The sequence below is a fragment of the Sus scrofa genome, chromosome 14 (genome assembly GCF_000003025.6).
Source record: "Sus scrofa isolate TJ Tabasco breed Duroc chromosome 14, Sscrofa11.1, whole genome shotgun sequence".
Classification (NCBI taxonomy): Eukaryota; Metazoa; Chordata; class Mammalia; order Artiodactyla; family Suidae; genus Sus; species Sus scrofa.
In genome coordinates this window covers 63,096,228-63,109,663 of record NC_010456.5, presented here as the reverse complement: position 1 = coordinate 63,109,663, position 13,436 = coordinate 63,096,228, and the positions used below count along the sequence as shown (strand labels likewise).

General features: G+C 44.9%; 1 protein-coding gene across 2 annotated transcripts in view; it reads left to right on the top strand.

Moving 5' to 3' along the window:
* SLC16A9 (solute carrier family 16 member 9) overlaps nt 527-13,436 on the top strand; it is an 82,477-nt gene continuing 69,567 nt past the window's right edge. The window contains exon 1 of one of the 2 annotated variants that reach the window (XM_005671011.3): nt 527-892. The gene's annotated coding sequence lies outside the window, so the exon portion shown is untranslated. The remainder of the gene's footprint in view (nt 893-13,436) is intronic. The other variant, XM_001926829.4, reaches the window with a different exon arrangement.

Sequence of the window (13,436 nt, the reverse complement as noted above, 5' to 3'; positions counted from 1 at the left end):
CTCCTTTTCCACGGAGCTGTCACAAAGGACAGCACTTGGCACCCTCACTCCTCACTGCCCAGGAGCACTGACTCCACAAAGTTCTGGTGCCCGTTTCTCTGGGATCACTGCCAGCTGGGGATAGAGCTCCGGCCAGGAGGGCGCCCAGCGGCCCAAGAGCCTGAGAGACCAGGAGGGAACTCGCACTCATCTCTAGACCCGGGCTCCTCCGACATGCACAGTGCCCCGAGCAGCGGGTGCGGGCGTGCGGTGGGCGGCGGGGACGCAGCGGCGCCCGGGACGCGCGCGCGCGTGTGCGCACACCCAGAGGGCGCCTGGCCGGTGGTGCCCATCTCTCCTGCGGCCTTGGTGGCTCCGGGCCGGGCCGGGCCGGGCCGGGGCCGTGGCCCCAGCCGTGCCCTCCCTCTTCCAGGCCGGCCTGGCCCGGCCCAGCGCCGCGAGAGCAGAAGCAGCGCCCCTACCGCCAGCTTTTCCACCTCCATCTCCTCCGCCTCCTTCCCCCAGCCACTAGCTCAGTCACAACCGGTTCAGACTGGCCAGGGTGCCCCGCAAAGAAGAGAGAGAGGGGGGGAAAACACTGGGAATAACTTCCCCAGGAGGAGGAGAACGAGAAGGTGGAGCCCAGAGGAGGGGCCGGCTCCTTCCCTCCATGTGGCCGCCGCTGCCGCGGGGCTCGGCGGGGGCAGAGGGCGGCGGCTCCCGGGGCAGCGCGTAGCGGGACCGATTGCCCAATACTCCGGCAGGGGCCGGGGCCGGGCCCCCGGATAAATAGCCGCCCGGCAAGCCCGGAGCTGCAGGGGAGAGCAGCGGCAGCGGTCTTACCTCCGACCACGTTCCCGGGGCACTGCGCCCTGTGCTGCGCCCCGGAGACCCTGCCGAGGCTGGTACTCAGGTAAAGGGTTGGAGCTTGCGGGGTGGGTCCCAGAGGTCGGCGGGCACCCGTCTGTCTAACCTCCCGGAAGCGTCAAGTAACTCAGCCGACTCCGAGCACTAGGAGGTGGCGGCGGCGGCAACAACGCTGTCATCATCAGCTGCCGAGCAGCTCGGAACTGGTTTCTAGTTTGGGCTGTGTGCCGAGGGCTGAGCGTGTCCTCAGTGCGCTCGCGCCCACCCGGTGACCCCCACTTTGGTGGGGTGCTTCTCCGCGGTGGGCCAGTTTTCCCAGGGCCCCAGGGGGGCCTTTTGCACAGAGCTGGGGGAGGCGGGGAGGGGGCGACCTGGAGGGGGGGCGCTTTGTGTAGAGATCTGCTCCAGGAACCCCGAGACAGCTTCTGGGACTGCGGGTGGCAGAGGGGAGGTGGGGGAAAGCCACTCAGGTGAGCCCCTGTCTCCCAGAGGGCAGCCAAGCCTCCAAACGCACTGTTGGAGCTGGTGAGCGCAGGTGTCCCGGGGAGGGAGGAAAAGAGGGCGCGGGGCGGGCGGGTTCTGCACGCTGCGCCAGGTTCAGCACCGCGGGGTCAGCTGGGGCGAGCGCAGCCCATCCTCCGTGACCGCCGCGAGACGCGCGGCGCCTCGGCCGCCAGGACGCAGAGCGGTAACTTGGAAGGACCAGGTGCTTAACGCTCCACCTGAGACTCGTCCTGGGTAACCTGCCTTAGCTTCAGCAGCTCACAGAGGCTTTGGAAAGAACTGATAACCTGTTAAAACCTTGGTCATTGAAAACACATCAATGCTTCTTAGGATGCCACGTCTAATCCAGCCCAAGGCAGTCAATCCTGAAGGTTTAGGTAGGATTTACGCTGAATATACATATTACTTACACAGTAAGCTATTTAATATAATACCTTTTGGATCAGTTTCTTGGGTCACAGTTAGTTTGAGTGTAATTATTTTTTAAACTTAAATTACTTGGAAACTATTCAGATAGCAGGTGGATTCCCCACCCCGAAGTAGCCTTTTGCATCAAGTCCTGTTAATTTGTTCCTAACAGTTTTTAAAATTTGAGTTGGCATCAGCTGTGCAAAATGGGTCTGGCTGATACAGGCAGAGGACTGAGGGAGCTGGAGAAGATTCCGAAGTGAAAGCAGCAGTTATTCATGATAGGATTACACCTTTTAAATAAGATGTGCATCCAGATAACAGGGTTAGTGTCCATATCATTGCCAGAAATAAATCTGCTTTTTTTAAAGGCCCTGGGAAGTGGAAATTACATAATAAAAAAAGCTTAACCTGCATTTTGCCACAACTCGTTCTTTTAGCAGCCCTGAACTGACTGCCTAAGAACATTCTCCTCTGTTTCTTCTCTTCTATGTGTAGGCAAGTAGGGGATCACAAGAACCCTTCCTGTCTGTGGGATGAATAAAAGGGAAGGATAAAAGATCCGCAGAGGTAGCTCAGAATGGGTATCTTTTCTGACTTCTGATTGCAACTCTGAAAAGATGGTGGTGCAGTGGTTGGTGTCTGAATTTGGGTGAATCTGAGCATGAAGCTAGAGCCTGGAGGATGACAATTTGACAGATGTGATCAATTTGCAGACTTTAATGTCTCTCTACAATCTTTGAACCCCCACTTTGTGTAATCATTTTCTCAAGTGAGCTATCTCTTGAACTTAATTCATACAATGCACCTGGCTATAGAAAGCCATTGAGAAAGTACAAAAGAAATAGTGTCTTGCTTGTGTAACTATAGTTTTATAAGAAAGAATCACCTAGTGAATTTAATATTAATTAAAGATGGCAAGAATTCATACATCATGAGCTAGTTGGCCTCTTTGGGAGGTTATTTGTAGGACATCAGAGTATTCCCTGTAGATAATGAAATTGAACTGTAACTCAAAACTGAGTTCAAGGAAAGAACACATGACCCCCGCCTTCAAAGAGTTTAGTCTAGTGGGAAAGGCAAGTTTACAAATATCTACTGTATAAGATAGTAAAAATGGAGTCATATGGCAGTGACATCAATAGTGTGCTATTAAATGGCAAGAGAACAAGATAGGGTCATTCAAGGTTAAGAACAGAGAAAAGTTGTGTTGTGGGTGTAGCATTTGAGCTGGGCTTTGAGGAAGGAGGAGAATTTCCTTGCTGGAAAGGAGGGCTGCTGAAACAAGGGAGTACCACGGAGGAATGCATCTCTGGTGTCTTCAGAGGTAGTGGAGTGGTTTGGAGTGGCTGGAGCTTGGAATTTCAGATCAATAAGGCCGGGAGGTAGGATGCAGCTAGGTTATGGAGAACATGACAAGCCATGCTAAGAAATTAAAATGTGACTGAGCATTATTATTGTATTGATACCAAAACTAACATCCTTAACTGTAGTTTACACCTTGAAGTTCATTTTTTGTGAGCTTCCCCCTCAATAAGTAAATGAGTGAAGTCTCAATATTTGCCTCCTATAAATGTCTCTGTAAGAGTAATGTGTTTCAAACAGCCTTCAATGCTTTGTTTAAACCCAGTGGTTGTTTTCCCCCTAAATCTGCAATCTTATGGTGTAACAACTCTTAGTTTGATTAAAATTTTGAATTGGAAGACACCTCCCCTTTCTGAGCCAATATGTAAAGGCGAGTTTTATTTACTGTTTCAATTACCTATTAAGTATGATATGTCAGGTGATCCAAATGCCTTGTATTATCTAGGGAGGCATGATTTTGACCTTGGTCTGAGAATTTTAATAAGGTCACTCAGCTAAGTAAATGGTGGGACCAGGATTTGAACGCAGGAAGTCAGTCTTGAGAGCCTATCCTTTGAACAAGAGCATAATATTTGATAAAGGTTATTAATAGTATTTAGAAATTGGGCCTGCTACCTGTAGAAGTGTTTCTTTTTTTTCTTTGCATCCCATTTCTGTCATTCTGATTTGATTTGATTTTTTTTTAAACAGATGTAATTGCCACATAACATGTTACTTTTAAGGGCACCATGTAATGATTTGATATATGTGTATATTGCCAAATGATCTCCATAGTAAGTTTAATTAACATGCATCACCACACAGAGTGACAATTATTTCATGTGTGAGAACTTTTAAAATATACTCTCTTTGGAGTTCCCTGCTGTGGCTTAGTGGTGATGAATCTGACTAGCATCCATAAGGTTGCGAGTTCAATCTCTGGCCTTGCTCAGTGGTTAAGGATCCGGCATTGCCTTGAGCTGTGGTGTAGGTTGCAGATGCAGCTTGGATCTGGCATTGCTGTGGCTGTGGTGTAGGCCTGCAGTTACAGCTTTGATTCAACCCCTGGCCTGGGAACTTCCATATGCTGTGGGTGCAGCCCTAAAAAGACCAAAACAAAAAAAATATATATATGTATATACATGTATATATATGTGTATGTATATGTATATATGTATATGTATGTATATGTATATATACACTCTCTTAGCAGCTTTCAAATATACAATAGGGTATATTAACTGTAGTCACCACGGTGCACATAATCTATCATTCTGATGCATTTCAGCATCCCATATATATTACTATGTGTATGGATTTTTTTACACTGAAATTGGTATAGCAAATCTGCTAGTTTGTACATGACATACCAGTGTGTATATTCAGGCAACAGATTGGACACTATATGTGATCATGTGCTAATTGTGCAAAACATGTGCTAAGCAAAAGAACACACCAGTGTACATAGCATCATCAGAGATTTCTTCACCAGGGCGTCATGGCTACTTGTGGAACTGAGCTTTATGGGATGGGGTTGTGGGGAGTAAATAAATTGAGACAAGAGCCTGGTAGCACAGGGAGCATGAGAGTGTGGGATAAAGGGAGATGACAATTCCAACTTATATCTAAGTGTCTGGCCCTCATTTTGCCTACAATGACTCTGTTAAATCTCTGGATCTTTTTGTCTTTTCTCAGACTGAATGATTGACAAATTCCACTGCTTTCTCTTCTGAGCCTCATAGCAGGACTAGAAACAGATGACCATTTGCTGGATGGGTCAGTAAGGGTTCTTGATATTGGTCTCTCCCCTCACATGACCTCTCGAAACCTCAGTTCCTCACACAGAGAAGGAAATTGAGGAGTTGTTAAGATTGGCGGTGGTGAGTTCCCAAGGTTCTCCCCAGGGAGACTGGCATTGAAGATAAGCAGAGCAGACCCAGATGGGAGGCGGGGAGAGCACAGGTGAAACTCTCCATGCCCAGTCAATTTTGGTCCTGTTTTAGGGAGATGAGAGGGCATGGGAGGAACCAGAGAGAACATGCCACTTCAGCCTGGGCTGGAGTTACTCAGTTCCAGCCAGTTGTTACGTAAGAACAAGGCCAACAGTTGCCAGATCTTCTGAGTTTTCAAGAGACTTCTGAGGAATTCCTGCTGTGGCTCAGCAGTAACGAATCTGAGTAGTATCCACGAGGATGTGAATTCAATTCCTGGCCTTGCTCAGTGGGTTAGGAATCCAGCGTTACTGTGAGGAATCCAGCGTTACTGTGAGTTGTGTAGGATGAAGATGCAGCTTAGATCCAGAGTTGCTATATCTGTGGTGTAGGCCAGTGGCTACATCTCCAATTCAACCCCTAGCCTGGGAATTTCCATATGCTGTGGGTGTAGCCCTAAAAAAACCAAAAATAAATAAATAAATACATAAATAAATAAATAGGGCAGGCTAGACAGAACACTTCTAGAGATCAAGAGATCAGATTTGACCTGTCTGCTGCTGCCTTGCTAGCTGATTTCCAAGCTTCCTTTTGGCTCCAGACTGCCATGGGCCTATACTTCGTCCATCTGATCTGTACCGCATTTCTTCTCCTTTGCCAAAATATATTCCTGTACTCACCATATCTAAGTTACGATGGCTTTAGAGAAGTTCTTTGGCAAGGATTGGACTCAGATAAATCTACAAGGCCTTTAAGGTCAAGGAATGCTCTTTTTCAGTGTTGACATTATTATGCTGTTGACATAATTCAGAAGCCCCAGCAGTTAATTGCGTGTGTTAATTATCTCTTTCAGGGACAATTAGTGTGGTTTACTTCCAGGACCCAGAACTGATTCTGTAAGCATTTTCCTTCCTGCTTCTCCTTCTACCCCAACGTGAGATAACAACCAGCTGAGAAACTGATCTTGGTTTCCATTTGGAGAAGGTATATATAGGCTTGTCTTATGGTGCTTAGACAAAGAAATCTTTTATCATCTTTATGCCAGCAGGATTTCAACATTCAGTCTGTCGCTCCTTTTTTTTTCCTTCTTTTTTTTTTTTTTTTTTTTTTTCCCCAGTATATGTGCTGCTGAAGTGAGCACTGTCTCTTCTTAAAACAGAGCTAAGGTAACTAACAAGGACCACCTGCATAGCACAGGGAACTCTACTTAATACTCTGTAATAACTTATATGGGAAAAGAATCTGGGAAAGAATGGATATATGAATATGTATAACTGATTCACTTTGCTGTACATCTAAAACTAATACAACATTTTAAGTCAACTAGACTCCAATAAAATTAAAAAAAAAATATAGAGCTATCTGGGGATGTCCTTAAGGTGAGGTGACTAAGTTAAAATTTTGAGGAGTTCCCTGGTGGCTCAACAGGTTAAGGATCCAGCTGTGTCACTGCTGTGGTGAGGATTTGGTCCCTGGCCTGGGAACTTCTGTATGCTGAGAGTGCAGCCAAAAAGAAAAAGTTTGGCTTTGATGAGTTGTGTTAGTATGGAAGTTTAGATTTATTTTTTCTTTTTTGGCTGTACCTGCAGCGTATGGAAGTTCCCCAGCCAGGGATTGCATCCAAGCCTCAGCTGCAACCTAGACCTGAGCTATGGCAATGCTGGATCCTTAACCTGCTGTGCCACAAGCGGAAACTCCTAGGTTTTTTTTTTTTTTTTTTAAAGGCATTTTTATATAGATCCAGGAAATAAAAATGAAAATGAAACTAATGGATTGACACGTGACTCCAATCCCATATTATTTTTTAATAACTCATTCCTAGAAGAACTATGCCATTAAATTCTTTAATACAGTATTTTTAAAGCTGAGCTTCTTGGATTAGATGAGCTAAGATATGTTCTTTGCTTTATGCCAAAAGTCTATTTTACAGACAAGTGGGCCTGAATCTACCTGAAAAGTTCAGAGCAGATCTTGACAGTGGGAAGGAAACATCTGAGTAAATAAAATAAGAACAGCATGTTCAGAGAAACTGCATTCCTTATTATGACTGGGCTGACTGAGCCAGGACCAACAGAAGGCTCTGGATGATAGTTCTGAGCCATAGTTTGTCCTTGTCCTGGCTCTTGTGGTAGGTCAACTCTCCCTTGCCCTTCAGAGAGTGTCAACAAGCTCTGGAAGTTTAACATTTAAAACCACACCTGAGGCATTCCTGTTGTGGCTTAGTGGGTTAAGAACCTGACTAATATCCATGGGGATGCAGGTTCAATCCCTGGCTTTGCTCAGTGGGTTTTAAGGATCCATGTTGCTGCAAGCTGCAGCGTAGGTTGCAAATGTGGCTCAGATCTGGCATTGCAGGAGGTAGGCTGGCAGCTGAGGCTCTAATTCCAACCTAGCCTGGGAACCTCCATAGGCCCTAAAAAGACAAAAATAAAACAAAATAAAACCAAACCTGAAAGAATCAGGTAATTATCTGATCATTAAAGACATACCATCTGATGTAATATTAATAAAATACTTTTTTTTAAGTTTATATGATTTTTGTTTTTTCCGTTATAGTTGATTTACAGTGTTTTGTCAATTTCTACTGTACAGCAAAGTGACCCAGTCATACATATATATATTCATTTTCTCGAATTATCCTCCATCATGTTCTATCACAAGTGACTAGATATAGCTCCCTGTGCTATACAGCAGGATCTCTTTGCTTATCCACTCCAAATGCAATAGTTTTCATCTATTAACCCCAAACTCCCAGTCCATCCTACTCCCTCCCCTTCCCCCTTGGCAGCCCCAAGTCTGTTCTCCAAGTCCATGAGTTTCTATTCTGTGGAAAGTTTCATTTGTGTTGTATATTAGATTCCAGATATAAGTGAATTCATATGGTATTTGTCTTTCTCTTTCTGACTTACTTCATTTAGTATGAGAGTCTCTAGTTCCATCTATGTTGCTGGAAATGGCATTATTTTGTTCTTCTTTTATGGCTGAGTGTTATTCCATTGTGTATATATATCACATCTTCTTAATCCCTGTTTTTCAAGTATGTTAACCCCTTCCAATATCTGCCTGCTTTAGCCTGATGTCATATAGGCTCAAACACATTCTGAAAAAAAAAAAAAAGAAGAATCTAGATTTTCTTACCTTCCTTCCCCACATTCTATGATTTTGAAGTCCTTTTTTTTTTTTTTTTAAACATTTTTGCTTTTCTCTTTTTGCTGTTCCTTGTATTTATCGTCACTTTTACAGTAGTTCGTTTGTCCCCCCCCGACTCTTAGATCCATATGCTGGCTTGTTTAAGTGATTGCTTTCCAGTTGTGGTTTCCTCCATCCTATTTCTTTTCACTTCTTTATTTAGAAAAGCCCTTTCAGTATTTCTTTTAGAATGAGTTTAGTATTGGATTACTCTTTCAGTTTTTGTTTGTTGGAGAAATTCTTTATTTCTTCTTCTATGTTAAATGATATTCTTGCTGGGTAGAGTATTCTGGGCTGCAAATTTTTCCTTTTTGGAACTTTGAATATATATCTTGTCACTCTTTTTCAGCTGATAGCCTTATGAGGATTCCTTTATAATTAAGCTTTGTGTTTCTCTTGCTGCTTTTAGAAGTCTCTCTTTGTCTTTATGTTTTGCTGTTTTTATTATAATATGTCTTGCTGTGGGCCTGTTGGGTTTGACTTCTTTGGAGCCCTCTGTGCCTCCTGTATCTCGAAATCTGTTTTCTTTAAATTTGGAAACTTTTCAGACATGATTTATTCAAATATATTTTCAATCCCCTTTTCTTTTTCTTCTCCTTCTGGAATCCCTCTTATGCATAGATGGGCCCACTTTATATTATCCCATAGATCTCTTATATTACTTTCACGTTTTGCTTTTGGTTTTCTGTCTGCTCTCATGATTGGGTGATTTCCATTATTCTATCTTCCAAGTCACTAATTCATTCCTCTGAATTATTCATTCTGCTCTTTAGTGCCTTTAACTCAGTTTGTGTCTCTGCAAATGAATTTTATAATTTTTCCATGTTCCTCCTTATATTTTCTAGTTCCTTTCTAAAGGAATCTGCATTACTGTTTATATCTGCTCTTAATTCCTTCATATTCACCCTTACTTCCTTCAGTAGTTTCACTATCTCCTTTTTGAACCTAGTGTCTATTAGACTGCAGAGGTCTGTTCCATTGTTTGCTGCTTCATGCGAATTCTCCTGTTCTTATAAATGGGAATGGTTCCTGAGCTTCTTCATTTTGCTTATATTTTTCTTTTTCTGTGAGTTTAGGCAAACCAACTTCTGTAGTCTTGGAGGCCTATGTCTAGGCAAGAGTACCCCTTTGTATTTTGTTGGGGGTTACTATTTATTTTTAGTGTGGGAGTTTGGATATTTGCTGTCTCTTTCTTCAGTGCAAGTTGTTACCTCCTTAATAGGGTGCTGAGTGTGTTTCGAGGGAGGAGGAGGTAATGGGCAGGGCTAGTAGTCAGTGCCTAGATGCTGGGCTCTTGACAGTAGCAAGGACCTGCAGGATGGTGGCACAGGCTACTCCTAGTTGCAGGGCCCTGGGAAGTGGTAATGAGCCTCAGGTATATTTACATGGTGCCTAGAGCATTTGGCAGTGGCAGCAGCAGGGTGTGTGAGTACCCAGGGGAGTGAGAGTGACAATGGGTGGGGTTTGGTCAAAATGCCCTCCTCTATGGTGCTGTCTGAGGTGACTGGGGCTGCAAGTAGTGCCTGTTCATGGATCCCTAGTGGTGGTGGGCCACACCTACCTCTGGAGTCAGATAACTGCAGTGGTTTGCCTCTGCCACCTGTAGACCTCACAAGAAGTAACCCATCCCACTTAGCCCACTCAGGAAGTGCTGTACAGGCTGCTCCAAGTTGCAGGGTCCTGGGAAGTGACAGTGATCAGGCATGTGTGGGCACTGCCTGGAGTGTTTGGCAATAGCAGCAGCAGGGCAGATGTATTCTCAGGGGAGTGAGGCCAACAACAGGTGGTTCTGGGTTACAGTGCCCTCCTATTTGCCAACCTCTGAGGTGACTGGGGCTGCAGGTGGAGCCTGTTCACAGACCCCTAGTGGTGGCGGGCCATGCCCCTCTCTGGTTTCTGAGATGACTGCTGTGGTTTGTCCCTGCTGCCTGTAGATCATGCAAGAGGTGCTGCATTGTGCTTAGCCGCCTGATGCCCTTAGCTCCCACAAGAGGTGCCCAGCTACCCATAGCCCACCCAAGAAGTGCCCGGTGTCTGGTAGCCCGAGCAAGTGGCCTCTTGCTACTCGTAGCCTGTGCCAGAGGCACCTTGCCCTCTGAGAACCTGCGAGTGCACTGGGAAAGATTCCTATGGCAGTCACCCCTTCCTCCTCTTGCCTTCTTGGCTTCTCCTGTGGGCCCAGACCTCCTCCTGGGTTCCCTTGGCTGTGGTGTTCTGCTCTCCAGCTCTTTGCACACTGCTCCCTAGCCCCTCAGGCTGTCTCAACACAGCCAACCCTAGTCGTCTCCCTGGAACTGACCTCCAGAGCTAGAGTTTCAGCACCCAGTCTCAGGCTGTGATGTCTGGAGCAGTGGTGCAGATGATCTGTGCGGCTCTCGCTTTGCTTTGCCCTCCTCAGTCCAGCTGCTATGCTTTTCTCAGCGACTTTGCGATCCTTCCATCTCTGCTCATCTCCCCATCGATAAGATGGCTTCCTAGGGTGTGGGTTCCTTTTCTCTTTAACAGCTCCCTTTCAGGAGTACTAGTCCCTTCCTGATTCCTTTTCTCTCTCTTCCTCTTTCTCTTTTTTTCTTTTGTTCTACCCAGTTATGTGAAGAGTTTCTTGCCTTTTTTTGGTGAGTTAAGTTCTTCTGCAAGTGTTCAGTAGATGTTCTGTGTGAACTGTTCTACATGTAGATGTGTTTTTTTAATTTGTCTGTGGGAGAAGGTTAGTGCCACATCTTACTCATCCGCCATCTTGATCCTTCTCTCTTTATTGGTAAAGTATTTGGATTTAAAAATCAACTTCTTGGGAGTTCCCTTCATGGCTCAGCAGTTAACAAACCCGACTAAGGTCCATGAGGATGTGGGTTTGATCCCTGGCCTTGCTCAGTGGGTTAAGGATCTGGCGTTGCTGTGAGCTGAGGTGTAGGTAGCAGATGTGGTTTGGATCCTGCGTTGCTATGACCGTGGCATAGGCCAGCAGCTGTAGCTCTGATTCAACTCCTAGCCTGGGAACCTCCAAGTGCCACACATGCAGCCCTAAAAAGCAATAAATAAATAAATAAATAAATAAATAAATAAATAAAGTAAAATCAAGTTTTTTGGAGTTCCCTGGTGGCTCAGTGGGTTAAGGATTTGGCATCGTCACTACCATGGCTCAGGTCACTGATGCAGTGTGGGTTTGACGCCGGCCTGCGAACTCCTCATGCTGTGGGCCTGGCCAAAAAAAATCAACTTCTTCATTTTCACCCATATATTTAGCTAGCCTTTCAGATGAAGTGATAGAAGCAGGCTCTACACTCCATGGAGGCAGAGACCACATCACCTTTGTTCTACAATATCTTATTTATTTGTTTATTTTAGGGCCACACTTGTGGCAAATGGAAGTTCCCTGGCAAGGGGTTGAATTGGAGCTGCAGTTGCCCACCTGCACCACAGCCACAGCACGCTGGAATCTTAACCCACTGAGTGAGGCCACAGATTGAACCCACAGCCTCATAGATACTAGTTGAGTTCTTAACCCACTGAACTACAACGGAAACTACCACAACATCTTCTAAATGCACTCAATTCATTTTCTTTGAAAGGCACAATACCTTCCAAATGTACTCAGTTCATTTTGTTGAATGAGAGATATGTATCATTTTACTATACAGGAGATTTAGGTAAGTTCCCTATTGCATTCATTCATTGAATTCCTAAAGATATGTTGACTTGTACTATGTGCCAAGTGCAATTCTTAGTGCTGGGGAGATGGGACAGGCTTGTGGGTTAGATACCTTAAAGATTAATAATATATTGTGATTAATGTTATAATAGCAAGATTGCCCAAATTATTGTCAGACCTTAGAGGAAGAATGACTAACTGTTGGAGGGTCAGATAGCATCAAGGAAGAGGGGACATTTAGGCCAAGCCCTGAAGGAAAAGCAGGAGTTGTCTGTAGACAAGTTGGAGAAAGGATGACAGCCCCTTTAGCAAGCTGCTGGGAACCAAAGAGGCAAAGGCACAGAAGAGGAAGGAGCAGGGCTCGGGGGCTGAGTTGTGACAGTGGCTTGGGGAGCACAGGTTTGGGGGACATCCTAGAGAGGTGGTTGGGGGCTGGATTGTTGCAAATCTTTAGAGGAAAACCAAAAGAATGAGGTAGGTAGCTTGGTATTGAAAGATCTAAATACCTAATAGCATATGATTTGTAAAACTAATTTTTTCATTTTTATTTATAATTTGTTTTTTTTATGGCCATACCCATGACATATAGCAATTCCTGGGCCAGGGATTGAATCCAAGCTACAGCTGCAATCTACACTGCAGCTGCAGCAACACTAGATCTCTAACCCACTGTGGTGGGTAAGGGATTGAATCTGCATCTCCAGAGTGACCTGAGCCACTGCAGTTGGATTCTTAACACACTGTGCCACAGTGGGAACTCCTATTTATAATTTTTGAAGAACATTATGTATTGATGGAGAGCTGTGAACTTCGTGAGTGCAGGAATAATTGCCTTTGATTTTCTTTTGAACTTAGAAGTTAAATAGAAACCATAGTAAGAACATTTTTCTTTCTTTCTTTTTTTGTCTTTTTGTCTTTTTAGGGCCACACCCATGGCATATGGAGATTCCCAGGCTAGGGGTCGAATCGGAGCTGTAGCCGCCAACCTACGCCAGAGCCACAGCAATGCGGGATCCCAGCCGCATCTGTGACCTATACCACAGCTCATGGCAACACTGGATCCTTAACCCACTGAGTTAGGCCAGGGATTGAACCCACAACCTCATGGTTCCTAGTCGGATTCGTTAACCACTGTGCCACAACAGGAACTCCAAGAGCATTTTTCTTGTTTGGTTGCATAGAAGCCAAAAAACATTGAGCAGATGAGTGACTAGGTCTTGAGGAAGTGGAAGTGGGGAAGGTACTCTCAAGTTTTTCTAAGAAAATCTTTAAAAGATGCCACAACTATAATAGTGTCTATAAACATTTACTCTCTGCCAAGGACCACAACTAATGCTTTGTGGAGATTATTTCCTATTCCTCATAAAAGTCCCATGAGGAAGGAGTTCTTCCTAATCTCATTTTATCAATGAGGAAACTGAGAAGGTTATTAAGTTGCTGAAAGCCACATGGATAGGAGTTCTCTTTGTAGTGCCGCAGATTAAGGACCTAGCATTGTCACTGAAGCAACTTAGGTTGATGCTGTGGCTTGGTTCTGTCCCTGGCCTGGGAACTTTCACATGCCA